Source organism: Lithobates pipiens, unplaced genomic scaffold (assembly GCF_037356315.1).
Source record: "Lithobates pipiens isolate NorthernLeopardFrog02 unplaced genomic scaffold, aLitPip1_a1.2 Scaffold_10, whole genome shotgun sequence".
In the NCBI taxonomy this organism is placed as follows: Eukaryota; Metazoa; Chordata; class Amphibia; order Anura; family Ranidae; genus Lithobates; species Lithobates pipiens.
The window spans coordinates 232,370,395-232,397,665 of record NW_027507686.1 but is presented as its reverse complement, the minus strand read 5'-3'; the positions used below and the strand labels follow the sequence as shown (position 1 = coordinate 232,397,665).

At 46.7% G+C, this 27,271-nt stretch overlaps 1 protein-coding gene and 1 long non-coding RNA gene across 6 annotated transcripts in view; one reads left to right on the top strand and one right to left on the bottom strand.

Moving 5' to 3' along the window:
- The first annotated feature begins 1,170 nt into the window (after positions 1–1,170).
- On the top strand, positions 1,171–6,284 carry LOC143942414 (uncharacterized). The gene is made up of 2 exons (XR_013264769.1): positions 1,171–2,067; positions 5,731–6,284. It is a non-coding gene; the product is annotated as an uncharacterized LOC143942414 (long non-coding RNA).
- A 12,315-nt stretch (positions 6,285–18,599) lies between these two features.
- TRIM44 (tripartite motif containing 44) overlaps positions 18,600–27,271 on the bottom strand; it is a 175,599-nt gene continuing 166,927 nt past the window's right edge. For 3 of the 5 annotated variants that reach the window (XR_013263980.1, XR_013263977.1, XR_013263976.1), the window contains 2 exons: positions 25,893–26,936; positions 23,237–25,758 (listed from right to left, as the gene is read on the bottom strand). The gene's annotated coding sequence lies outside the window, so the exon portion shown is untranslated. Of the gene's footprint in view, positions 23,138–23,231; positions 25,759–25,797; positions 26,937–27,271 lie in introns of those variants that run through there. The other 2 variants (XR_013263978.1, XM_077462992.1) reach the window with 2 other exon arrangements.

The window sequence follows — 27,271 nt, the reverse complement described above, 5'->3', positions numbered from 1 at the left end:
ATTAGTACCAAAAAAATCTCTATTTGTGGGGAAAAAAAAGGACTTAAAGGGGCATTCCGGCCCTTAAAAAAAAAAAGTCAGCAGCTACCGTTTAAAAAAATAAAAATAAAAAAGTCAGCAGCTACAAACACTGTAGCTGCTGACTTTTAATAAGGACACTTACCTGTCCAGCGACCCCTTGATTTCGGCCGCCCCGAGGCCGCCCCGTCAATCGGATGGGCAGCTGGCGCCGCCATCCTAACTAAGGGAAACAGGCAGTGGAGCCTTGTGGCTTCATTGTCCGTTTCCTACTGCGCATGCGCAAGCCGCCCCGGCCCTTTGTGAATGGCCCCATTGTTTTCTGGGACACACACATGTCCCGGAAGACAACGGGGGCGCTCACCGAAGAGGAAGAAGAAATGAAGAAACAGCGGCACGGAATAGGAAGAGGCAGATTAGGAAGACTGCCTAGCAACAGGGGTTTCTGGTGATTAAAAAATATATTTATTTTTTTATAAAAAAAAAAAAAAAAAAAATTTAAATATTAATTTTTTATATTTTTTTTAGGGTGGCCCTCCAGTTTAAATTTTATTTGGGTACAGCGTTGCATGACTACGCAATTGTCAGTTAGTTTAAGTAATGCACAGCCGTATTGCAAAAAATGGCCTGGTCATGAAGGGGGGGGGGTAAATCTTCCGGAGGTCAAGTGGTTAAATAAACCCGTAAACTCGGGGGGGGGCGGGTAAATCTTCATAATAAATATTATCTTCTCTCTGCTTCATGTGTTTGCATACGCCAACATGAGACGCTGCAGGAGCTGAAGAACCACAAGTACCAGCACATTGACTGACAGCAGTGCATGCAGCTGCGGCATGATGTCCTTGCTCCATGTGTGGAGGGCCCCGACTCATCCCACATCTATGAAGGTAGACATGCAGTGACTGGGGCCCGGCCCCGGCTCCTCAGGCACAGCTTCAGGACAAGCCGCTTCTTGTACTCTTTGGTGGGAAATGCAAAACTCAGCTACCCTGTGGGCGCTCTCATCAAGAGACACAACAAAGAGGCAGCTGTCTGCTACAAGGGAGTCTACAAAAAAAAAAAAAAAAAAAAAAAAGATGTTTTAATTTGAAAGTGGTGATTTTATTTTATTTTTTTCCCTAAATCACAGGCGCTGACGTCTTTGAGCCGGCTGATGAAAAACTCTTTGATTAAGGTTCTAAGAGAGCATCTTCAGGAAGGCGATGAGTGTGGCGGCTGAAAAGCCGGCAAAACAACTCGGGACGGGTCCTCCAAGTGCAGAACATTCGTTTGAATCTTCTTCAGCTGCAAATGTCACGAGGCTGTAATTACGCAATATTGTCAAAAGTATTGGGACGCCTGCCTTTACACACGCACATGAACTTTAATGGCATCCCAATCTTATGCCCTGTGCACACGAAAAAATTCCGACTGAAAAGGTCCGATCGGATTATATTGTTAGAAAATTTGATTGTGTGTGGGCTCTATCGGACTTTTGAGAACAGGATCTAAAATTTTACGACAAAAAAAATCAGATCTGACTTTTTATGACCGTTTGTAGAGAATTCCGACGGACAAAGTGCCACGCATGCTCAGATAAAATTATGAGACCAAAGCTATTGGCTACTAGCCTCTACATAGTCCCATCGTACGCAACGAACGTCACCGTGTTCCGAACGATCGGATTTTCCGACAACTTTGTCTGACCGTGTGTATGCAACACCAGTTTCGGACAAAAGCCGTCGGGGGGAAAAAATCTGACGGATTTTTTGGTCGGAATGTCCGACCGTGTGTACCGGGCATTAGTCCGTAGGGTTCAATATTAAGTTGGCCCACCCTTTGCATCTATAACAGCTTCAACTCTTCTGGGAAGGCCGTCCACAAGGTTTAGGAGTGTGTCTATGGGAATGTTTGACCATTCTTCCAAAAACGCATTTGTGAGGTCAGGCACTGATGTTGGATGAGAAGGCCTGGCTCACAGTCTCCGCTCTGGGCGCACTCAGCGGGATGGAGGGGACAGGAGTGCTGAAGAGGGACCCGAGAAGAGCAAAACCAACTGCAACAGAGCAGGTAAGTATAACCAACATACTAACAGTATAAATAACATTGTTATTTTTAAAGCAAAAAAAAAAAAGCGAGCCTTTACAATCACTTTAAAAAAATTAAACGTCAGCAGCTACAAATACTGCAGCTACTGACTTTTAATAATCGGACACTTACCTGTCCCAGGGTACCAGTGATGCGGGGGAATGAAGCTCCGCTCGTCTCCCCCTCCGCTTGGCAGCACCGGCATTTTAACTGTGGGCTTCACAGCCGGGCACCCACTGCGCATGTGCGAGCCGCGCACCGTGACTGGCCGCGCAATCATCTGTGACCTGTCACGTGTCCCAGATGATTGACAGAGGGAGGGGGGAGAGGCGATCTCCCTTCCTGCACCGAGGGAAGTGATGTCAGGAGCCCAGGCGCTGAAGGAGGCAGACTACGAGGGACCCCCTAGCAACAGGCATTTAGAGGTGCGTAAAAAAAATAAAAATCCAAATGTTTTTTTTCTATTTTTTTAAAGCGAAAGTAAAGGCTATTTAAAAAAAAAAAATGCAACCTGCAAGGCAAAGGCATAATGAGCTAGTATGCATAGCATACTAGCTCATTATGAATAACTTACCTGAGAACGAAGCCCCCGAAGCGGTCCTCCTTCTTCATCTTCACGGCTGCCATGTATCCCAGAGTGACTTCTGGGTCTCGTTGCTCCGGCGCTGTGATTCGCCGGAGCTGCAATGGCGTCATGGGAGCCGACACGAGTGGCATATCGCCGTGATCTGCGGCCTGCTCAGTGCGCCTGCGCGCCGCTGTCTGCGCCTGTCCTTTTGTAAATATCTCCTAAACCGTATAGGTTTAGGAGATATTTCTTGGACCTACAGGTAAGCCTTAATCTAGGCTTACCTGTAGGTCAAAGTGGTTTGTAAGGGTTTACAACCACTTTAACCACTTAAGCCCCGGACCATTTTGCTGGTCAAAGACCAGACCACTTTTTGCGATTCGGCACTGTGTCGCTTTAACTGACAATTGCGCGGTCGTGCGACGTGGCTTCAAAACAAAATTGACGTCCTTTTTTTCCCACAAATAGAGCTTTATTTTGGCGGTATTTGATCACCCCTGCGGTTTTTATTTTTTGCGCTATAAACAAAAATAGAGCCACAATTTTGGAAAAAACGCATTATTATTTACTTTTTGTTATAATAAATATCCCCCAAAAATATATAAAAAAAAACAAATTTTTCTCTAAGTTTAGGCCGAAACGTATTCTTCTACATATTTTTGGTAAAAAAAAAAATCGCAATAAGCGATTATTGATTGATTTGCGCAAAAGTTATAGCGTTTACAAAATAGGGATAGTTTTATGACATTTTTATTAATAATTTTTTTTTACTAGTAATGGTAAAAAAGTAATGGTAATGGTAGTAATGGTAATAGTAATCAGCGATTTTTATCATGACTGCGACATTATGGCGGACACATCGGACATTTTTGACACATTTTTGGGACCATTGTCATTTATACAGCAATCACTGCTATACAAATGCAGTGATTCCTGTGTAAATGACACTGGCAGTGTCACTAACCAGTAGGTGGCAGTATAGGGGTTAAGTGTTCCAAGGGGCGTTACTAACTGTTGGGGGCAGGGCTTTCTTTTAGTGAACACTGATCTCTGCTCCAATCACATGGAGCAGAGATCAGCGTCGCTTGTTGCTAGGCAGAACTGGGAGATGCTGTTTACAATGGCATCTCCTAGTTCAGCTGCCCCGTGAGACGATTGCGGGTATGCCCGCGGCGATCGAGGGGTCCCGACAGGTACGCCCATTTGCCTGCCCGTGCTATTCTGCCAACGTACATTGGCGTGCGCCGGTCGGGAAGTGGTTAAGCACATAATTTTTTTTCTTTTTTTTGGGGTGGAACTTTTTGGTTACTATGAACAGCCATACCTGATTCAGTGTACATCCATTTTAGAATCTCTCCCCAAAGGGATGAAACAAACTACCGTATATACTCGAGTATAGGCCGACCCGAATATAAGCCGAGGCCCCCAATTTACCCCCAAAAAAACTGGCAAACTTATTGACTCGTGTATAAGCCGAGGGTGAGACATGCCTGTCCATCCCTGTGTGTGTGTCCGTCCATCCCTGTGTGTCCGTCCATCCCTGTGTGTCCGTCCATCCCTGTGTGTCCGTCCATCCCTGTGTGTGTGTCCGTCCATCCCTGTGTGTCCGTCCATCCATCCCTGTGTGTGTGTGTGTCCATCCATCCATCCATCCCTGTGTGTGTGTGTGTCCATCCATCCATCCATCCCTGTGTGTGTGTGTCTCCATCCATCCATCCATCCCTGTGTGTGTGTGTCTCCATCCATCCATCCCTGTGTGTGTGTGTCTCCATCCATCCATCCATCCCTGTGTGTGTGTGTATCCATCCATCCCTGTGTGTGTGTGTGTGTGTGTGTGTGTGTGTGTGTGTGTGTGTGTCCAGCCTACCTGTGTCCCGAGCCTGTGTCCCGTGCCTTGCCTCCTTGCCTCCGTCCCGTGCCTTGCCTCCTTGCCTCTGTCCCGTGCCGTGCCTTGCCTCCGTCCCGTGTCGTGCCTTGCCTCCGTCCCGTCCCGTGCCGTGCCTTGCCTTGCTTCCATCCCGTGCCTTGCCAGGATCGCCGCTCTTCGTCGGCGCCTCGGCGGACATTCTACCATTCAAACGCCGCGCCTCCGCCTCCGCCTTCGCCTGTGATAGGCGGAACACTGAATTTCCCAGCAGCCTGTGTTCCGCCTATCACGGACATCGTCTCATCCTCGTCCGTAGTACGAGGATGAGACGATGTCCGTGATAGGCGGAACACAGGCTGCTGGGAAATTCAGTGTTCCGCCTATCACAGGCGAAGGCGGAGGCGGAGGCGCGGCGTTTGAATGGTAGAATGTCCGCTGTCTGTCTGCTCGACACGCTGATCGAGCAGGCAGACAGCGATGACTCGAGTATAAGCCGAGGGGGGCACTTTCAGCCTCAAAAAAGAGGCTGAAAATCTCGGCTTATACTCGAGTATATACGGTAGTTGGGTTTAATATCCATACTAATGATATCGAAAAATTTGAAAAAGATATTTTTTTCCTTGAGAAGAGAAGTGTCCTCAGAATGAAAACGTTGCGGCTAATTGTTCGGTAAGCAGTTCTGGCTCCTGAGATTTTCCACCCATTCATTTGATTATGGAGGATGTGCTACAGGGAGGCCCCCGATCCGTCATGATATTACTGCCTGACGTACACCATCTGGCCGCCTCACCGAGCGAACGCACTGATTAAAGGTGCGATATTACGAAAGCACTGGGAGAGCACATTCATCACGTGTGAGAATTATTCATAAATACATTAATGTCTTCATCCCGAGAAGGTAACACAGGCGTTTAGGAGTGAGGAGCCACTAATAGCCTTGGAAACACCACGTGCAAATAAAAAATGCAGCGTTCTAATTACATATATCAGCATAAATAGAGAAACCTGGTTATAAAAATAGAGTGGAGATAACAGGGAAAATAACCCTTCTTTGTTCTCATTAGGAACACGAGGCTAATGACGTGTCACCCTGGCATTATCACCTCCACAGCCACCCTTCTGCCCTTTATCCTAAGCGTGAGGTTCTTTTATTAGAGGTTATTATTAGAGATTAAGGCCTTGTCTGGGCTTTTTTTATTTTATTTTACAGGGTATGACTCGTTCCCGTTGCTGAGGAGAGTTTCCGGAATCAACACAGCTATCGTGACGTTAATATAGACAGGATAGGCAACCTTAAAGAGGTGGAGATCTACCTAAACAACATGGGACAAGTCAAAGATCACGAGCATGGTATCGCCTCCTCACATCTGATTTAAACCTCTAATTGCCTGTCAGGGTTGGGCTCAGCCCTTCCTTTTCTGAGCTGGCTGCTCAGCTGTCGGCTAATTGCCACCTCCTATCTCTCCACAGTTACTCAGCTATTGATGATATCCTGCTCGTCAGTCCTGCCTACTTAAGCCGTCCAGTCCAGAGGTTCTCTTCCTTCGCCTTTGTCAACGTCACAGAAAATATCTCCTGTGATCCTGTTCAAGACTTTGCTTTACTGACATCCATTCTGGCTCCAGATCCTGCTTGCTTTTCCACTACATTGATTCCTGACTTCTGGCTTTGCTGACTATCTGTTCCAGTTACTGAACTTTGGCTATGTTTTGACTACGTTTGTTCTTTTAACTTTTATTATTAAACTAGTGTGATTTAACTGTACTTCTGTCTCGACCTGATATCATGTTTTGTGACATTGCCATACTACTGTGCGGCAATCATGGGTTTAAATCAGGTGGTGGGGAGGCAACATATCACCTCCTCAGCACCTGTCAAACACACTCAGATCGCTTTTCAGGGAAGCAGCAGCCCGCGACACTTGTGAATGAATCCTTACTTTTCTGAAGCATCCAATACGGCTGCTTTCACACTGATGTGCTGCGATTTAGCCATAAACTTCTATTATAGCCTGCAGTCCAAAGTTTTGATGTGCTTTCAGAAAGTGCACCAAACCTGCAGGATATAATAGAACTCTATGGCTAAGTGCAGCAATCCTGCAGGAATGCTGCAGCTACACTGCACTGCACCCGTGGTGTGGGTAAACCACAATGCATCAGTGTGAAAGCAGCCCTATACTACTGTGCTCAGTGTATTGCTTCACACTGACCTGAAGATCTCTTCTTTCCTGCTGCTGACACCACTCTGGAGACCACTTGCCGGGATAAGAGGTGGAGTTGGTATCAATCCTCATGGGACAGGAGCCGGCACTCATTAGCTTATGTGGTTCTTGCTCCCTACTACAGATCCAACTTTACAAGTAGAGCCTCTGCATTGCACTCTGCTGTTCTGGAATGGTGGGTGAGCAAGCCCAGACCATGATCTACTAGTCACCTGTCTGCCATCTACTGGTAGATCGCGATCTACTGGTTGCTGACCCCTGATATACAAACGTGATGAGAAGGAAGGATTCCTTAACGATATCCACACCATCCGCCACCTTAAAATTTTTAAAATTCTCAGAGAGGAGATCGTCTAGGTAACCTACGATCACGATCCTGAGTTGTCGCAACAACGCCAAAATTGGAGCCAATACCTTGGTAAATACTTGGGGTGCTGATGCCAAAGGGGAGAGCCACAAACTGGTAGTGGGCATCCCCAACTGCAAATCGCAGAAACCTCTGATGCCTGAGGCATATGGGAATTTGCAGGTACGCATCCTGGATGTCCAAAGACGCCAGGGAGTCCCCTTGATTGAACTGATTTCATTCTGAACCTCTGTACTTTTACAAAGCAATTGAGGGCTTTCAGGTCCAAGATTGGACGTACCCCTTCCTTTATGGGGACTACAAACAGATTGGAGTAGGACCCCTGGAACTTTTCTGACTCTGGAACAGGCACTATCACCCCGCGGCTTAGCAGGTCCCTTACCACCCCCATTAGGGCCTTCCGGCGAGCCAGGGACATGGGTATGCTGGAGGGTAAAAATCTGTTTGGTGGCCAAGAGAGGAACTCTATCTTGTAGCCAGAGGAAATCAGTTTGCAGACCCATTGGTCGGATAGCCGAGAGGTCCCCCGGACTGCAAACTCCCAAAGGCGACCCCCACCCGTGTGACCGGCAGGGACAAACCTTCATGTGGTAGCCCTTTTTGCTCGCAGGCTTGTTAGGCTTGCAGTTCCAGGGACGCTTTTGTCCCACAGAGGTCATCCTGTCGGACTGGGACGGATGAAAAAGCCTCTTTTGAGTGGAAAATTAGGGCCCTTGCCTGTGGCGTGGCTCCTTAGTCTTCCTGGCCTGTGAGGGCAAGGTACTCTTCGCACCTGTGACATTCTTAATAACGTCATCCAACGAGACTCCAAAGAGCCGTTCACCAAGGAAGGGTACACCTGTCAAGGCTTTTTTAGATGCCTGGTCTGCAGACCAGCATTTTAGCCAAATCAGGCGCCTCAGCACCACTGCTGACACTGAAGCCGTGGATAGCAGAGGAAGCGTATCTAGGGCTGTGTCACAAACGTACTTAAGGCCGTGCACTAACTGGTCTTCTAGTTCCATGCAAACGGGAGTAGCCTGCTGCTCCTACAACTTGCGGAGCAAAAGTTTTGCCCATTCAGTAAGTGTCTGCGACACAAGTGCTGTGGCCAGTACTGGTCGTATTGCTGACCCCACAACTGTAAACAAGGAACGGGCCACTGCCTCTGCCTTCCTGTCAGTAGGGTCCTTAAATGCAGGAGTCCCCTCTACCGAGATCGTGGTTACTTTGTTTAACCTGGATACTGGGGGGTCCACGACTGGAGGAGCCGACCATTTTTTAAGAAGGCTCTCCGCAAAGGGGTAATGCACCGCCATTATTTTTGGGACCGAAAAGGTCCGTTGCGGGCATCCCCATTCCTTGTATATGAACTTATCAAAATAAGTCAGATACGGAAACACCTTAGGTGTACGGGCTGGCTTACGGGACCCAAAAGGGACCGCTACTTCAGCAGAGGAACCTGCTGTATCCTGAATTTCCAGCTGTGATAAGTGCTCCAACTAGCACTTTGTCTTGCGCGGACCTGGACGGGGACTCATCCTCACTGTCCGATTGGTCCTGGTCAGCGTCATCTAAAGCAACAGAGCAGGGACCACCAGTCTCAGCGGGGCCCGAGTCTGTGTCAGAGCTTTCCCCGGAGGACGAGGGGGCAGGGGGCGCTTTTTACCACCTTTGCGCCTGCACAACAACTCCACCCTGGCAACGAACCCTTTCAAGGACCGCCAACAAAGCAATGTTTGCAGACGAGCCGGTTGCAATTGTAGGGAGTTCTGGGGAAGAAACACCAGTTTCTGAAGCCATGCTAACCCACATTGTCTGCCACCCTTGGGGACTTAGGACAGGTGCACAATCCCACCCTCCTAGCTGCTGCAGACTGAGGGGCCCCCACCGCAGGACTCACCACCCCAACCGAGTATCAGCTCCCAAGTGTCCTGAGTGAAAAAACGTGCTGTTCTGAGCAGCAGGGACCAGCACTGAGCAAAAAAACCACGCTGGGCTACAACAAAATGGCCGCCGGCTGCCCTGTATAAAGGACATAATCACAGACAAAATGGCTGCTGAGCTACAGTAAAATGGCCCCTGACCATGCTTTCTACTGAGGCACACCAAAAATGGCCAACAAACAACTGTATGCAGTGAAAGGACAGAGAAAATGGCGGCAGAACAGCGCTGTGGCAAACAGCACTCCAGACACCCAGCGGAGAGACTACAGACACCCAGGGACACAGACACCCAGCGCAGCCCCTCATCTAAGGTGAGAGCTCCCCAGGGGACCCCTGGCTACAGGTACACACACCACTCAGCAGCTGCTCAATCCCACTGAGGCAGGGAGAGCTGTACTTAAAGGGGTTGTAAAGGTAAATGTTTTTTCACCTTAATGCATTCTATGCATTAAGGTGAAAAAACATCTCACAGTGTCGGCGCCCCCAGTCCCCAGTTTTACTTACCTCACCCCTCGAAAGTCCCGACTTCCTCTTCACCACTCAGCCTGGCCGCTGATTGGCTGGATTGAAGGCAGCGCAGCCATTGGCTCGCGCTGCTGTCAATCACATCCAATGACGCAGCTCGCCGGGGGGGCGGGGCCGTGTGATAGCCGCCGGCTGTATCACGGGAGCTCGCATGAACATGAGAAGTACAATCCCTTTAATATCCGGACGAGCTGGGGACATCCCATCACAGACCCACTCTCGGAGCAGTACAGGGTGGCTACTGGCCACGGCACACTGTGACAAAGACATCGGTAGTCCGGTCATATGTGTGCCCCGGAGCGTTGCGCTCACTGGCCTCCTCTGCGCGCGCTCGATGGACAGACTGGGGAGACTACAAGGATCTGGATTATCCAGCCTGTCACCCAGCTGGCTGTTGATAGCAGATCACAGAATCTTAAAAGCTTGCACAAAAGGCAAACGTTCAACAAAAAAATCCCAGGACCAATGGTCCTGCAGGGGTCCTAGGTCCATCTCCTTCACTAGGCAGAAGAAAAAACTGCACGGCAGGAAGCAGGCTGAGGGGTTATTACTAGAGGGACTGCCCCCTGGGCGGAACTGTAAAGTTCTGTTTTTTTTCACATGTATAACATGTTCTGCCTAGTCCTCTCCAGAAGGTGGCGTAATAACCCTACGGTCAAGATTAATGGAGCTGTGTCAGTCAGTGAACGATAGAGAAAAGTTATTTTTATATCCAATTATGTTAAAAGAGGGAGAAACAAAATTACAATAGGCTACCTTTAAGAACAGGCTGAATTCCTGCTTTAAGACTGAACTGTTGGTCTTCAGCAGTTTGGCTTGTGCTCAAGATGTCATCTCACCTCCATATCTTTGTTAGGGCTTTAACTTTGTGGGGTGTATTCTCAAACATTTTTGTGGGTGCACAGATTTTCAGTTGGTTAGCTGGTGACATGGTACAGATGCTTGGTCCTGAAGATTGGGCTGGTGGCCTTCACCAGTTTGGATCCTCAGTCAAGCCATACTCTTCTCCCTCTCTTTGTTGACAATTTAACTTTGTCAGGCTTACAGTTCCCCACCTTTTGTGGGTGGACAGTATTTAATTTGTATATATTTATTATTATAATTTATTATGTAATGGTTTTGTGCAGGTACAAATGCTTAGTGGCGGAGTCTGGAATACTGACCAAGTGATCTTCAACAGTCTGGAATTTCAATCAAGCTGCCATCTCCCCTCCCAAGTTCCTTTTGTCAGAACTTTAACTTTGTTTTGTGTATTGGTGCCCACATTTGTGGGATGACAATATTTCAGTTGCTTATCTTGTAGTATGGTACAAATTCTTGGTGCTCAAGTCCTTAAAACTGAGCTGATAGTCTTCAGAAATTTGGTGAGTCATGTCATCTGCTGGTGTTGGCCCACCGTGTTTTACTAAGTCCAGAGTCAGCGCAACCCTCTAACAGGAAATTTTAGAGCACTTCATGCTTCCCTCTGCTGACCAGCTTTATGGAGATGCTGATTTCATTTTCCAGCAGGACTTGGCACCTGCCCACACTGCCAATATCTGGTTTAATGATCATGGCATCACTGTGCTTGATTGGCCAGCAAACTCTCCTGAACGAAATCCCATAGAGAAACTGTGGTGTATTGTCAAGAGGAAGATCAGAGACACAAGACCCAACAATGCAGATGAGCTGAAGGCCACTATCAAAGCAACCTGGGCTTCGATAACAAAACCTCAGCAGTGCCAAAGGCTTATCGCCTCTATGCAGGGCCGTCTTTAAGGCAGGGCAAAAGGGACAGCTGCCCTGGGCTCTGTCATTGTTGTGGGGCCCAAAGTAGCTGTCTCATACTTGCCAACTATCCCAGTTTAAATTTCCTTGTCCCTTGAAGTTTTAGCCCTGTTGTTGTGTACAGATGACTCACCTGCAGACCCTGTGTTTACATGTAAATAACTGGCATTCATATGTAAATAGCAGCGGCATTACTAAGCAAATAGCTGTGGCCAGCGGCATTGATATGTAAATAAAGGTGGCATTCATATGTATATCATGCTTCCCTGCAGTGAGAAGATGATGTGCTGTAACAGGGCCGGCGCTCCCACTAGGCGAATTAGGCAGTCGCCTAGGGCGCACTGCCGCCTAGGGGCGCAGCCACAGCCTTGGTCCGCTCCAGAGGATCAGTTCCCCCTTGGCGAGTGGTGCAGACTGTAGCAGGAGGTGGCTCCATATGGCCGGCTGCAGAGTTGCTGGGCGGGGGAGCAGGCAGATCTCACCCTTCGGACTAAGCCAGGGACGACCATGCGGATGTCCAGCAGCCATGGGTGTCAGCTCTCTGGCCGCCCCGCCTCCCTCCCTGGTTGATGTGCAGCCATTGGAGGAGCAGGGCGGGCGGCATGGATCCACCCAGGCCCGGACTAGCTATAGGACAAACGCAGGGCCGAGGCTGCCGGGCCACTTGTCTTGGAGGAGCGAGGACCAAAAAGCAAAGCTTTTCCTGCAGCTCATCCAGCCTCTCCGCGGCCGCCGCTGGAGCGGGGGAGCGGGGGAGTGGATCAGCTGAACGGGGGTGGAGCTGAAGGAGGTCTCCCGGACGTGACACGGACTGCCGCCCGCTGCCTGACATGTGGAGGAAGCGAGAAAGAAGTGCACTAAGGTAAGAACTTGTCAGGTGGTGGGGGGAAGCGCTGGGGATGAAGGCTTACAGTCAGAGCTTATCTTTGGTGTGTGATCCCATCCCATCGCCTGGCTCCCTCCCTCCACCTGGCTCCATCCCATCCCCTGGTACCATCCCTCCACCTCGCCCCATCCCTCTGCCTGGCTCCCTCCCTCCACCTGGCTCCATCCCATCCCCTGGTACCATCCCTCCACCTCGCCCCATCCCTCCGCCTGGCTCCCTCCCTCCGCCTGGCTCCCTCCCTCCGCCTGGCTCCATCCCATCCCCTGGTACCATCCCTCCACCTGGCTCCATCCCATCCCCTGGTACCATCCCTCCACCTGGCTCCATCCCATCCCCTGGTACCATCCCTCCACCTCGCCCCCTCCCTCCGCCTGGCCCCCTCCCTCCGCCTGGCCCCCTCCCTCCGCCTGGCCCCATCCCTCCTCCTGGCCCATCCCTCCTCCTGGCCCCATCCCTCCTCCTGGCCCCATCCCTCCTCCTGGCCCCATCCCTCCTCCTGGCTCCATCCCTCCTCCTGGCTCCATTCCTCCTCCTGGCTCTATCCCATCGCCTGGCTCTATCCCATCGCCTGGCTCTATCTCTCCACCTGGCTACCCCATCTCCTGTCCACTTTGCTATATCCTCCCTCCACCTGGCTGCACCCCATCTCCTGTCCACCTGGCTCCATCCCTCCACCTCGCTCGATCCCTCCACCTGGCTACCCCCTCCTGTCCACCTGGCTCCATCCCTCCACCTAGCTGCACCTCCACCTGTCTGCACCTCCCCTCTCCTGTCCACCTGGCTGCACCCCTCTGCACCCCTCTCCTTTCCTCCTGGCTGCACCCTATCTACTGTCCACCTGGCTTCATCCTTCCTCCCACCTGGTTGCACCTCCCCTCTCCTGTCCACCTCACTCCATCCCTCCACCTGGCTGCACCCCCCCTTTCCTGTCCACCTGGCTATATCCCTCCCCCCACCTGGCTACACCCCCTCTCCTGTCCACCTGGACCAGTTCTGGTGCTAAAGTTATTGACATTTTTTTTGGGGGGGGGGGCGCAAGTAGCTGGTCTCGCCTAGGGTGCAAAATAGTCTAGCACCGGCCCTGTGCTGTAACCTCTATCAGTGAGCAGTATTACTGTACAGTAATCTCTAGCAACTAATTAACAAGCAGAAATCATTTGCGTAACCTCTAGCAACTAATCAGTGAGCCGTAATGTGTGCTGTAACTCCTAGCAACCAGTCAGTAAGCAGTAATAATATGCTGTAACCTCTGGCAACCAATCACAATTGCTGCCTGATCTGATACAGTAAACTGATTTTAAGTCCAGCTTCTATTTATTGTATGTCTCAAAGCAGGTGGAGAGTGAAATTGCATGGGAGGAGGCCCCCCAAATTTTTTTTGCCCGGGGTCCAATCAATATTAAAGACGGCCCTGCCTCTATGATATGCAAAAGGAGCCCCAACCAAGTAGAGTGCATACTATACTGTACCTGGACATACTTTTCAGTAAGCCAACATTTCTGTATTCAAAATCCTTTTTTTTGGTCTTATGTAATATTCTACTTTTCAGAGATACTGGATTTTGGGTTTTCATTAGCTGTAAGCCATAATCCTCAAAATTGAAAGAAAGAAATGCTTGAAATATATCAGTCTGTGTGTAACACATCTACAGTATTTAAAATATACTTTTTGAATGAAATTACTTAAATAAATTAACTTTTTGATGATATTCAAATTTTATGAGATGCTCCTGTATATGGTTGCATGGTGTATTATTTAAACTTTACTTTTGTCATGGTCACAAGGAATAGAAATAAAACATTTTATCAGTATTTACTGGAAATATTGACGGCTTGAAGACTGTAATGCATACCTTGGTAGTAACAAGTAGTTATTTGAGTTACTGTTGCCTTTCTATGATCTTGAATCAGTCTGCCCATTCTCCTCTGGCCTCAACAAGACATTTTCCTCCACAAAACTGCCGCTCACTGGATTTTTTCTCTTTTTTTGGACCATTCTCTGTAAACCCGAGCGATGGTTTTGTGTGAAAATCCCAGCAGATCAGACCTCAGACCAGCCGTTTGCCACCAACAACCACGCCACGTTCAAAGTCACTTAAATCCCCTTTCTGATGCTCGGTTTTAACTTCAGCAAGTTGTCTTCACCATGTCTAGATGCCTAAATGCTTTGTGTTGCTGCCATGTGATTATCTGATTAGCAATTTACCAAGCAATTGAAAAGGTGTACCTAATACTAGTGGCCGGTCAGTGTATTTTACCATGCTAGAGCAATTCATGTTTACACATTAACGAAGTTTGAGGAAAGAGGTCGTCTGTAAAATAGAGATTGTACATTCATTATTTATTTATGGAACGATGGCGTAAAAATTACGATCTGTATAATTGGGTGGAAGGACTGTGCATAAAAATAAAAGAGTGGACACTATCCCTCTAATATATTTGAAACAAAACAAAGGGAACTCCAAACTTCACAGTAGAGGTTCTGCAAGACCAAGTAGAGAATCCCATCCTGCCCAAGACAGGGAGAAATAAACACTCAATACAAACATAATAAAGAAAAACAAATAAAACCAAAACAGAAAGTATCCTTCTGAAATAAGGGAACGTGGATCCTGATGAAGCACATTATCTATGTGAAACATGTTGATTCACCAGGCTCTGCATTTATTCCATTGTGAAATTTAGGGAATATCCATTTAGGATATGTGTTTAGTTTCTATGGTTTGTATTGAACTAAAAAAGCTGTATTTGTTTTAAATTTTACATGTCTTGTGTTGAGTGCCACTAACAGCATCTCACTACTCCAATCTCCTACGGGGAAGTTCGGAGTTCCCTTCATTCTGTTTTGAGCAAAAGTCATTAACCAGGTATCAGATCAAACACAGATAATCACACTCACCTGCCCAATTCACCTATATGAGCTTGTTTGACATCCCCATTCCGAAACCACAAGCAAAATATAGAGTTGGCATTCCCCCCTTTTCCTTTGCGGCTGTAACAAACTCCACTCTTTTGGGAAGGCTTTCCATTAGATTTTGAATGTGTTTGCGGAAATTTGAGCACATTCATCCAAAAGAGGATTTGTGATATTAGACATAGAGATCTGTTTTGCAACCAGCATTTTAATTCATCCCAAAGAGGATTAGTAGGGCTGAAGTCAAAGTTCTGTGCAGGACATAGGAGTTCCATCACCTCAAACGTAAACCCATGGGGTTGATTTACTAAGGCTAGGTTCACATTGCAGCGATGCGGGAACGCCGCGAATCCGCGGCGGGTTCCCGCATCGCATATCTCCCAGCGGCAGTTCACACACCTATGTGTGTCAGTGAAATGTTAATGACACCCCCAGATCAGTTCGCATATCGCAGTGCGATCTGCAAACTCGGACAGGAATCGGATTGCATGGTGTGAACACCCATGCGATCCGATTCTGCTGCGGACCAAAAAAAGGGTCCTGTGCGAGTTTGGGGCGGGTGTGATGCGAATTCAGCCATACTATCTGTATGGCTGAACTTGCATCGCACAGAGATCGGATGTGATTTGCACTGCAGTGCGGTGCGAATCACATCCGGTTCTCGTAACCGCTGCAGTGTGAACCCAGCCTTAAGCTGGAGAGTGCAAAATCTGGTGCAGCTGTGTATGGGAGCTAATAAGATTCTAACTTCAGCTTGTTCAATTAAGTTTTGACAAAAATACCTGGAAACTGGTTGGTTTCTATGCACAGCTGCTCCAGATTTTGCACTCTCCAGTAAATAAACCACAATGTCTATTTGGAGCAGCCTTTGTACAAATGGCCTTTTCCCAAATTGATGCCATAAGGTTGGAGGTACACAATTGGGCGTCTTTGTATGCTGTAGCATCAATGGTGCCAATCAATGGAAATGCCCAATTCAATAATTTGGAGGAACGTTCATACATTTTTGTATATAGAAATTTCTATGTATACTTACGTGTATATACAGTACATATACTGTGTGTGTATGTATGTGCCCATACATACAGTGGGGAAATGTATTGGATCCCCTACAGATTTTGTAAGTTTGACCACTTACAGACAAATGAAGGGTCTAAAAATTTTTATCATAGGTGTATTTTAATTGATATAGACAGAATATCAACCAAAAATGCAGAAAATACATGATACAAATGCTATAAATTAAGTTGCAGTTCAGTGACTAAAATAAGGATTTGATCCTCAAGTAAAACATGACTTAGTACTTGGTGAAGAAACCGTTGTTTGCAAGCATAGTTGTAGCTGTTGACCAGGTTTGCCCACATCTCAGGAGGGATTTTGCTCCACTCTTCTTTACAGGATCTTCTCTACATCCTTGCCAGGTTTCTTGGCTGTCTCTTGGCAACTCAAGGTTTCAGCTCCTTCCATAAATTTTCTATAGGATTAAGGTCTGGAGACTGGCTAGACCACTCCATGACCGTAATGTGTTTTTCCTTGAGCCTCTCCTTTGTTGCCTTGGCGGTATGTTTTGGGTCATTGTCATGCTGGAAGACCCATCCACAAACCATCTTCAGTGTTCTGGCTGAGGCAAGAAGGTTCTCATCCAAGATTTTACAATACATGGTCCCATCCATTAGCCCCTCAATGCGGCAAAGTCGGTCTGTACCTTTAGCAGAGAAACAGCCCCAAAGCATAAGGTTTCCACCTCCATGCTTGACTGTAAGGATGGTGTTCTTAAGGTCATAGTCTGCATTTTTCTTCTTCCAAACATGGCGAGTCAAGTTAACGTCAAAGAGCTCATTTTTGGTCTCATATGACCACAGACCTTTCTCACAATCCTTCTCTGAATCGTTTAGATGTCCATTGGCAAACTTCAGATGGGCCTTCTTGAGGAGGAGGACCTTGCAGGTGCTGCAGGATTTCAATCCACAGCAGTGTATTACCAATATTTGGTTCGGTGACTGTGGTCCCAACTGCCTGGAGATCATTCACAAGCTCCTCCTGGTGTAGGTCTGGTCTGATCCCTCACTTTTCTCATGATCATCCTCACCCCATGAGGAGAAATGTTGCATGGAGCTCCAGACCGAGGGTGACTGATGATTATTTTGTATTTATTCCATTTGCGAATAATTCCTCCAGAAGTTGTCTCCTTCTCAACAATATTCTTGCTGATGGTCTTGTAGCCCATTCCAGCCTTATGCGGGTCTACAATCTTCTTCCTGACCTCCTTTGACAGTTCTTTGGTCTTGCCCATGATGGTGAGGGTTTGAATGGAAGAAAGATTCTGTGAACAGGTGTCTTTTATGCCGCGTACACACGGGCGGACTGTATGGCGTACTTAGTCCGTCTAAACACATTTCAGCGGACAGTCCGCTCGTGTGTGGGCTTCAGCTGACTTTTTCAGCATGCAGTCTGGCGTACTAAGTATTTCGGATTTTTCGAAATTCTGTCCGTCGTACTTTGGTTTCAGCGGACAATCCGCTCGTCGGTAGGCTAGTTCGACGGACTAAGAATGGCGCATGCTCAGAAAGGATTTACACGGCGGAAAGGTGCTTTGCTGTGTATTGGACTTCCTATTTCTAGTCCCGTCGTACGTGTTGTACACGTCATCGCGCAAGCTTTCGACGGACTGTTTGGGTATCCGTGTGTGGTCAAGTCCGTTCAGTCGAAAGTGTGACGGACTGTCCGTCGGATTGTATGACGGACTAAGTACGCCATACAGTCCGCCCGTGTGTACGCGGCATTATACACATAACAAGTTTTCATTAGGAGCACCTTCTTAAATTCACAGGACTAATTTGTGTACCACATGAGCACCTACTGTAGCCAGTCTGTGGGAGCCAAAATTATTGTTGGTTGGTAGCTGATCAAATACTTATTTTACTCACTGAACTGCAACTCAATTTATAACATTTGTATCATGTGTGTTTTCTGGCTTTTTTGGCTGATATTCTGTCTCTATCATTTAAAATACACCTTCATTTCTTTGTAAGTGGTCAAGCTGTAGAGGATCAAATTATTATTTTTCCCACTGTACATACAAGGGCAGATTTCCTAAAACAGGCGCAGCTCTGCATACAAGCCAATCAGCTTCCAGGTTTTATTGGTTTTATTGCGGTCGCGGCACAGTCCTGCGATGTATAATTGCTGTTCGGGGAAAAAAAAAAAAACACAGGTGTCAGGAGGCGGCAGTATCTCCTCTTGAATGCCTGCCAACCGCTGCAATACCGCCCTCAGAAAAGCGATCCGCCATGCATTGCTTTTCAAAGGGCAGCAACCATTACTATCATTTACTGCTCATTGAACAAGCTGAAGTTAGAAGCTGATTGGCCATCATGTACAGCTGTACTAGATTCTGTGTGCACCAGTATAATTCTCCCTTATACAGTATACTCATATGTAAGCTGTAGCACCCAGTAATGAGACAAATACAATATTTTGTAATGTATGGTGAATATTTTATAGCCAATAATTCTCATTCAGTGACATCATTTTAATTCTGTGCCTTAAAATAAACATATACGCTTATTTCATAAAATACATCCCTTATGACAAGCGTGCAATCTGCAAACTTAGAATTAAATCAGAGTCAAGCTGCCATTTTTTTTTTTTTTTTTTTTTTTAACCACCGGTTAGAAAATTAAAAGAAAAATCTATTTGGTTGCTATAGACAACACAGACACTTTTTGTTTCAGACACATTTTGAGTCATGAGTCATTTACAATAGTTGTAACAAGCCACAAGCAGATTCTCTCATTTTTTCCCACTACTATACGCACATAAGAACCTGACAGGTTGCTAAGGGTCACACATTCATGGGTTTTTCACTTTCGGCTCTTGAACATTTGGTGGCCGGAAGGTAGTAAAAACAGGCGGCTGAGCCACATTTTTGCTGCCCATCTGGCCACCCACCGGAATTCTAACATTACAGCCTGACAGGACTGTACACAAGCCGCAGCTGCAGCAATTTTAACCTGGGCTGCGTCGTTTGACAGGCAGCACCGATCCCTCAATGGGGCTGCACCACAACCATGAGCCAAACGCTTGGGCTTGCGGTCGCGGCACAGTCCTGCGATGTACAATTGCTGTTCGCGGGGGGAAAAAAAAACACAGGCGTCAGGAAGCTGCAGTATCTCCCCTTGAATGCCTGCCAACCGCTGCAATACCGCCCTCAGAAAAGCGATCCGCCATGCATTGCTTTTCAAAGGGCAGCAACCATTACTATCATTTACTGCCCTTTGAACAAGCTGAAATTAGAAGCTGATTGGCCATCATGTACAGCTGTACTAGATTCTGTGTGCACCAGTATAATTTTCCCTTATACAGTATACTCATATGTAAGCTGTAGCACTCAGTAATGAGACAAATACAATATTTTGGAATGTATGGTGAATATTTTATAGCCAATAATTCTCATTCACTGACATCATTTTATTTCTGTGCCTTAAAATAAACATATACGCTTATTTCATAAAATTCCCTGCAAAGGTAAAGCATAATGGACTACTATGCATCGCATAGTCCATTATGTGTCACTTACCTGACACAGGAGCCAGCGAAGTCACCGCTGTCCCCTGTAGTCCGGCGCATCCATCTTCTCGGTGGGTCTCGCTGCTCAGCCGCTGTCATTCGGCGAAGCCGCGATGACGTCACTCCCGCGCATCGCCGCTGACAGTGGCGCGCTCAGTGCGCCTGCGCGCTGCTGTCTACGGCGCATGTGCCGTAGACAGAGGTGCCTGTGTTTTGGCAAATATCTCCTAAACCGTGTAGGTTTAGGAGATATTTCTTGGACTTACAGGAAAGCCTTAATCTAGGCTTACCTGTAGGTCAAAGTGGTTTGTAAGGGTTTACAACCACTTTAAGGCTCCATTTGCACCACAAATCAGTGTGGTTTTAGGGCTTGGAGGTACATTACATTAGACAGCACATTCAGTTCGATAAGGCCGTCAGTGCAACTCAGTGCACAAATAAGTAGGTCCTGATCTATTTTTAAGATGCAGTGCACTGCAACGCACAGAGCAATTGTAGCTGTGAGTCGTGGTGCACTGTAGTGCAGGGAAATGCAATTAGCAGACCACCAGCTGTTGCAAAACTACAAGTCCCATCATGCCTCTGTCTCTCTGGGTCATGCTTGTGGCTGTCAGTCTTGCAATGCCTCATGGGACTTGTAGTTCTGCAACAGCTGGAGGTCCGCTAATTCCATATCCCTGCTGTAGCGTATTGTAGATGTGCTCCGATTGCAATTAACAATGAACAACAACGTACAAGACACATACTGTATAAAGCGCAAAGCTCTGCGATACTCATGTTATAATGTGCCCAATGATGCGCTTTGTTTGGGGAACAAACCCTAAGAAGCGAGCAGAGAATTTTTCCCTAAGGGTGGCATAGAGAAGAGCCTCTTACCAGGCCTTGTCTTCCTTGTTGCTACTCACTGGAAGAAGCGCAGGGATGCAGAATTTTGTGGAGAAGGTGGGGCTTAGAAGCAAAGGGAGGGGCTTGATGACCCAAATGGTGGCGATGCGTTTCAAGTGCTGCCACTGCCAATTACAGCACACAGACTTCTCCTTATAACTGTTGCAGTCATTTTGGAAAGAAGTTCTGCAGCTCCGATGTACAAAATTGTACTTTTACCATATATCACCGATATAGATTGTCGCTGACGCTTTCATCTCATGTTATTGGTGCACACTTGTTATATCCAAAATCTTAAATCACTTAGTCACCTCAAACAAACCCCTTTCCCCAGAAAAGTATACTATAAAGGCATAAATAATTGTACTATCACAGTAAAAGTCGCAAAATTCTAAAAAAAATAATTAAAAAGCTAAAATCTCTATGGTCAATACAAGATATGAATTTGAGCGGAGACTGCAAGCCAGGCCTTCTCGTCCAATATCAGTGCCTGACCTCACAAATGTGCTTCTGGAAGAATGCTCAAACATTCCCATAGACACACTCCTAAACCTTGTGGACGGTCTTACCAGAAGAGCTGAAGCTGTTATAGCTGCAAAGGGTGGGCCAACACAATATTGAACCCTACGGACTAATGCCCTGTACACATGGTCAGACATTCTGACCAAAAAAATCCGTCAGATTTTTTCCCCGACGGCTTTTGTCCGAAACTGGTGTTGCATACACACGTTTAGACAAAGTTGTCGGAAAATCCACGTTCGTTGCGTACGATGGGACTATGTAGAGGCTAGTAGCCAATAGCTTTGGTCTCATAATTTTATCTGAGCATGCGTGGCACTTTGTCCGTCGGAATTCTCTACAAACGGTCATAAAAACTGGGATGCCATTAAAGGTCATGTGTGTGTAAAGGCAGGCGTCCCAATACTTTTGGTAATATGGTGTATGTGTTTGAGATTTAAGGTACACACCCTAACGTAAAAGGCTGTGGAAAGAGGACATCTGTTCCGGTGACAACTCTCTAATTTAGAGTGTATCCCCTCTCCGCCAAATGATTTGGACCAGTGCACAAAGCAAGGTCCATATAGACATGGATGAGCGAGTTTGGAGTGTAGGAACTTGACTAGCCTACACAGAGTCCTGACCTTAACCGGATAGAACACCTTTGGGATGAATTAGAACGGAGACTGCGATTAAGGCCTTCTCATCAAATATCAGTGCCTGACCTCACAAATGCGTTTCTGGAAGAATGATCAAACATTCCCATAGACAGACACACTCCTAAACCTTGTGGACAGCCTTCCCAGAAGAGTTGAAGCTGTTATAGCTGCAAAGGGTGGGCCAACCCAATATTGAACCCTACGGACTAAGACTGGCCATACACCTATAGATTATCTGCAGATTTTCTATAATTAGATGGAAAAAGCGCAACAGATTTCTCCATGTTAGCTAAACTGTGTGGATGGAGGAATCTCCCACTTTTTCCATCTAACCATAAGAAAATCTAGATCTATAGGTGTATGACCAGCTTAAGGCTGGGATGCCATTAAAGTTCATGTGTGTGTAGAGGCAGGCGTCCCAATACTTTTGTCAATATAGTGCAGTGTGTTATTGCTTTGCGAAAATCAGCCTACAGTCATTGCAATTCCAATCAGATGATTGCGGGTGCAATGCCAAGCTCAGGTATTCAGGTGGGAGAGCTGGTGGCAGCGTCCATAGACTACGAGCGCGCTGATCTCATCTTCCATTGAGAACTACAAGTCTGTCTGCCATAGTGGAAAATGGGACTTGTAGTTTATTCATTCACAGATCTCTGTAAATGAACGGTGCGGCTGTGCAAGCGGGGCCCTGCACAGCCGCACAAATTTCAAAAGTGACAGCTTTTTTGGGGGTGGGGGTCCTATTTGCTCCACATTTCACCCTTAAAACACGGATGCAACATGTACCCTGGTCCAAAAGCAATTGATGTTAACGCACCACAAAGGTGTAAACGGATCCTGAATCCAATGCCATGCTCTGCTCACACATTAGCAGTCCTTATATGTAGATGTACAGCCAATCACTAAAACATCATATAATCTAACAGGTTCATGTCAAATCAAAAGCCTTTTTTAATCTTTTAGCACTGTAACTCTCATTCAAATAACACCCATTGACCCCGACATGCCTTTTTCACTTTCTTTTATAGGGTGACAACATTTGGTCCCAGTCTCCAGGGTAGTCACATGTGCTCTTATTGGAGACTATATGTACCCATGCTAACGTTCTTTGGGCAGACATGTGCTGTTGTTGCCACCCAACAATGATATGTAGCTGCTGCTAGAATGCATGCATGTAGACAGAAAGTGCCTGCAAAGAGGCTGCAGGAGATCAACAGCATGGGGATGCAACAAAGGATGAAAAAAAAAATGAACAAAGTTCTTTTCCAGCAGAACAAATAAACCATGGCAATTGGTTATAATTCACAGTGCTCCAGCAAACTTGACCCCCCCCCCCCCCCCCCAAATAAATAAATAAGGGTTTACAGATACTTTAATAAAGGTTTGACTTCTCAATGCACACCTGTATTGATTCTAATGATCATGTATTGAGGCATAGGGACTCAAAATCAGTATAAGCAAACCCTTTAATAAAGGTTTGACTTCTCAATGCACACCTGTATTGATTCTAATGATCATGTATTGAGGCATAGGGACTCAAAATCAGTATAAGCAAAGCTAGAAAGATCAACTTGGAGACCTTGGTCATGGTGTCAGTGAGAGATACGAGAAGCCGGCAAGAGATACAAGAAGACGGCTAGAGATTCCGGCTACTACAATTCACCTGTAGCTAAAATATGGGTAGATTTGTCCTTTAAATGCTTGGAGATGTGGTCAAATGGTTTTTGATATTCTAATATATTACCAAAAGTATTGGGACATCTGCCTTTACACGCACATGAACTTTAATGGCATCCCAGTCTTAGTCCGTAGGGTTCAATATTGAGTTGGTCCACCCTTTGCAGCTATAACAGCTTCAACTCTTCTGGGAAGGTCGCCCACAAGGTTTAGGAGTGTGTCTATGGGAATGTTTGACCATTCTTCCAGAAGTGCATTTGTGGGGTCAGGCACTGATTTTGGACAAGCAGGCTTGGCTTGCAGTCTCCACTATAATTCATCCCAAAGGTGTTCCATCGGGTTGAGGTCAGGACTCAGGTCAGTCAAGTTCCTCCTCCCCAAACTCGCTTATCCATGTCTTTATTGGCTTTGCTTTGTGCACTGGTCCATATCATTTGGTGGAAGGGGGATTATGGTGTGGGGCTGTTTTTTTAGGGGTTGGCCCCTTAGTTCCAGTGAAGGGAACTCTTAAGGCATCAGCATACCAAGACATTTTGGACTATTTCATGCTGCCAACTTTGTGGTAAAAGTTTGAGGGTGGCCCCTTCCTGTTCCAACATGACTGCGCACCAGTGCACAAAGCAACATCCATGAAGACATTGGGGTGTTTGGGGTGGAGGAACTTGACTGACCTGCACAAAGTCCTGACCTCAACCCGATAGAACACCTTTGGGATGAATAAGAGTGGAGACTGCGATCCAGGCCTTCTCTCCAACATCAATGCCTGACCTCACAAATGCACTTCTGGAAGAACGATCAATCATTCCCATAGACACACTCCTAAACCTTGTGTACAGCCTTGCCAGAAGAGCTGACGCTGTTATAGCTGCAAAGGGTGGGCCAACTCAATATTGAACCCTATGGACCAAGACTGGGATGCCATTAAAGTTCATGTGCATGTAAAGGAAGGTGTCCCAATACTTTTGGTAATATAGTGTATGTTGCCTAGAGTACAAGAATCCCAGCGACCATGAGTGGGTCAGCATAGAAATGATCTTATATAAAATATACCATATGGTAGTATATCTGTATAAACAGAATATTCACAATATGCTGCTTATATAGTTGAACACGATCTTATAGCTGCCTAAATGTAAAAAGGCCATGGACAGTACCAAGAAAAGCCTACTTTGAGCCCCCCCCCCAACTTTAAAGAAACCCCACCCACATTTGGGCTACTTCTCTGTGTGCTTTGTGTCTGCTTGTCCTAGTATGTGCCCATCAACTTATGCCAGTATGTATCTTTCCACCAGTATAGAAAATACTAACTGCTCTGATTATAAAGATATGCCTAAAGGTAAGCCACCATTATAACTGTCCTTACCCTGCAAGCAGTCCCGAGACAGGTTCATCTAGTGCCCAGGGCAAGAATGCGGAACGGTGCCCCCTCCCCCATTGTTAATGCATGCCTTAGAATGGATTTACTGCCCTGTATTCATTCTCTGTGCCCTTGCTCTGCTGCGCCCAGGGCAGCTACCCCTTTTGCCCACCCCTTGTCCTGGCCCTGCCTGTAAGGCTTGTGCAGTTATTTGGTCAGTGAACTCCTCAGAGCATGCTAGTATTCCTATCATTTACAGCAGAGGGTAGCAGAGACACCTTAATCCAATCACCATTGAATATTTAGAAGTGGATAGTCCAAGAATAGGGTGGAAGTTGTGGAACCACCCTTTTCTAGTGCCACAATCCCATCCTTGGTGTCAAGGGGTCTGCAGATGTGAATAGTTGTCAAACCACTGGGTGGGGAACACGTTCATGGGTGGTGTGAAAAAGGTCAACTATATCAAACTGGAACAACCATCCCTGAACAGAGGTGGGGGCCTTCAACACCATATACAATGCGGTTTATACATCTCTACACCTTCAGCCATGTGACGTGAAGGATTAAAGAGGAAGTAAACCCTTGATGAGTTTACTTCCTCTTTGATTCCCTGCAAAGGTAAAGCATAATGGACCACTATGCATCACATAGTCCATTATGTGTCACTTACCTGACACAGGAGCCAGCGAAGTCACCGCTGTCCTCTGTAGTCCGGAGCCTCCATCTTCTCGGTGGGTCTCGCTGCTCTGGCGCTGTCATTCGTCAGAGCCGCGATGACGTCACTCCCGCGCATGCGCACGGGAGCCGCTACTCGCGGAACATCGCCGCTAACTGCGGCGCGCTCAGTGCGCCTGCTCGCCGCTGTCTACGGCTCATGCACCATAGACAGCGGTGCCTGTCTTTCGGCAAATATCTCCGAAACCGTGTAGGTTTAGGAGATATTTCTTAGACCTACAGGTAAGCCTTAATCTAGGCCAGTGATGGCGAACCTTGGCACCCCTGATGTTTTGGAACTACATTTCCCATGATGCTCAAGCACTCTGCAGTGCAGTTGAGCATCATGGGAAATGTAGTTCCAAAACATCTGGAGTGCCAAGGTTCGCCATCACTGATCTAGGCTTACCTGTAGGTCAAAGTGTGTTGTAAGGGTTTACATCCACTTTAACACCTATGCAGACTTCCCGATGGGATCTTGTAACTAGAACCGGGTGGTTCCACAACATCTCACGTGCTCTTCTTGGACAATCAACATCTACACATTCCTTGGTGATTGGATTATGGGATCTATGCTACATGCATAGAGATGAATGCTGGTATGTCTTCCAGAAACTGGCCAAATTGCGATCCATGCCGGTTGTCCATTGAGCCACTATAGTACAGCCAGCCTGTTGGATTTTTCTTAATGCGTTCGCTGCTGGCGGCTATAGCCACCATTGTATTCTGACGGCTAAGAAACCTCCTGCTGTCAGGATACAACAGCTCCCCGAGAGGGATTCCCCCCCATCAACCTGTTGATGGGAAAATCATGCAATTTTCTTTTCTTCAACCCATGGTTAAAGGAAAGAATGGCCTAAAAATCATTATAACTAAAGAAGTGGCTTGGAGAAGCCACAGTGAGGTCAAGTTACTAAACCCATAGAGTGCAAAATCTGGTGCAGCTGCAAATGGCAGCCAATCAGCTTCTAACGTCAACTTGTTCAATTAAGCATTGGCAAGAAAAGCTGGAAGCCGATTGGTTTCTATGCAGACTTGCACCAGATTTTGCACTCTCCAGTTTTAGTAAATCAACCCAAAAATGTCTTCAGCATTACAGAACAAGTCCAGATAAATGGAACTACTACTATCGATCAAATGCATTCTTTACAATCCCCGTTCCCTCACCCCCCCCCTCAATATACATAAGTGCTCATAGTAATTCATTATAAGGAAAAGCAGTTCATAAATGTCCAGGCGCTGGAAGGATAAGACAGCCCTTAGCTTCTGTGGACTTGGATTTTTCCTCCGGGAAGCCCACTGGACTGGATCTTGAAGGTGAGATGATACAACATCGGTAAAGGTCTCTGTAAAGAGGTTGCATTGTGTAATCTGTATCACAGTATTCATGAAGGTTTGAAGGAAGTTTGGAGAGATGCGGTTGAAGGTCTCATGTAATAGACTTTATTCTTTCCTGAAAACACAAAAAAATTTGACGGTTAAAATGGAAAATCTTGAAAGTTGTATTTTTGGCTAGATTAAAAGATTAGCATTTCATTCAGACGTGTATTCCAACATACAGCAGGCCAAATGAAACATGAACAAAGCATATCCTTCTATAGTGTGTACTTGTCTCAATCCAGAGCACTTATGCCGCGTACACACGACCGGACTTTCTGGCAGACTAGGTCCGACGGTCTTCCCGACTGACTTTTCAGCAGGAGTTCCGACGGACTTTCCGAATGAACGGACTTGGCCACACATGAACGGACTAAATCCGTTCGAAAGTCCGTTAGTTTTGAACGTGGT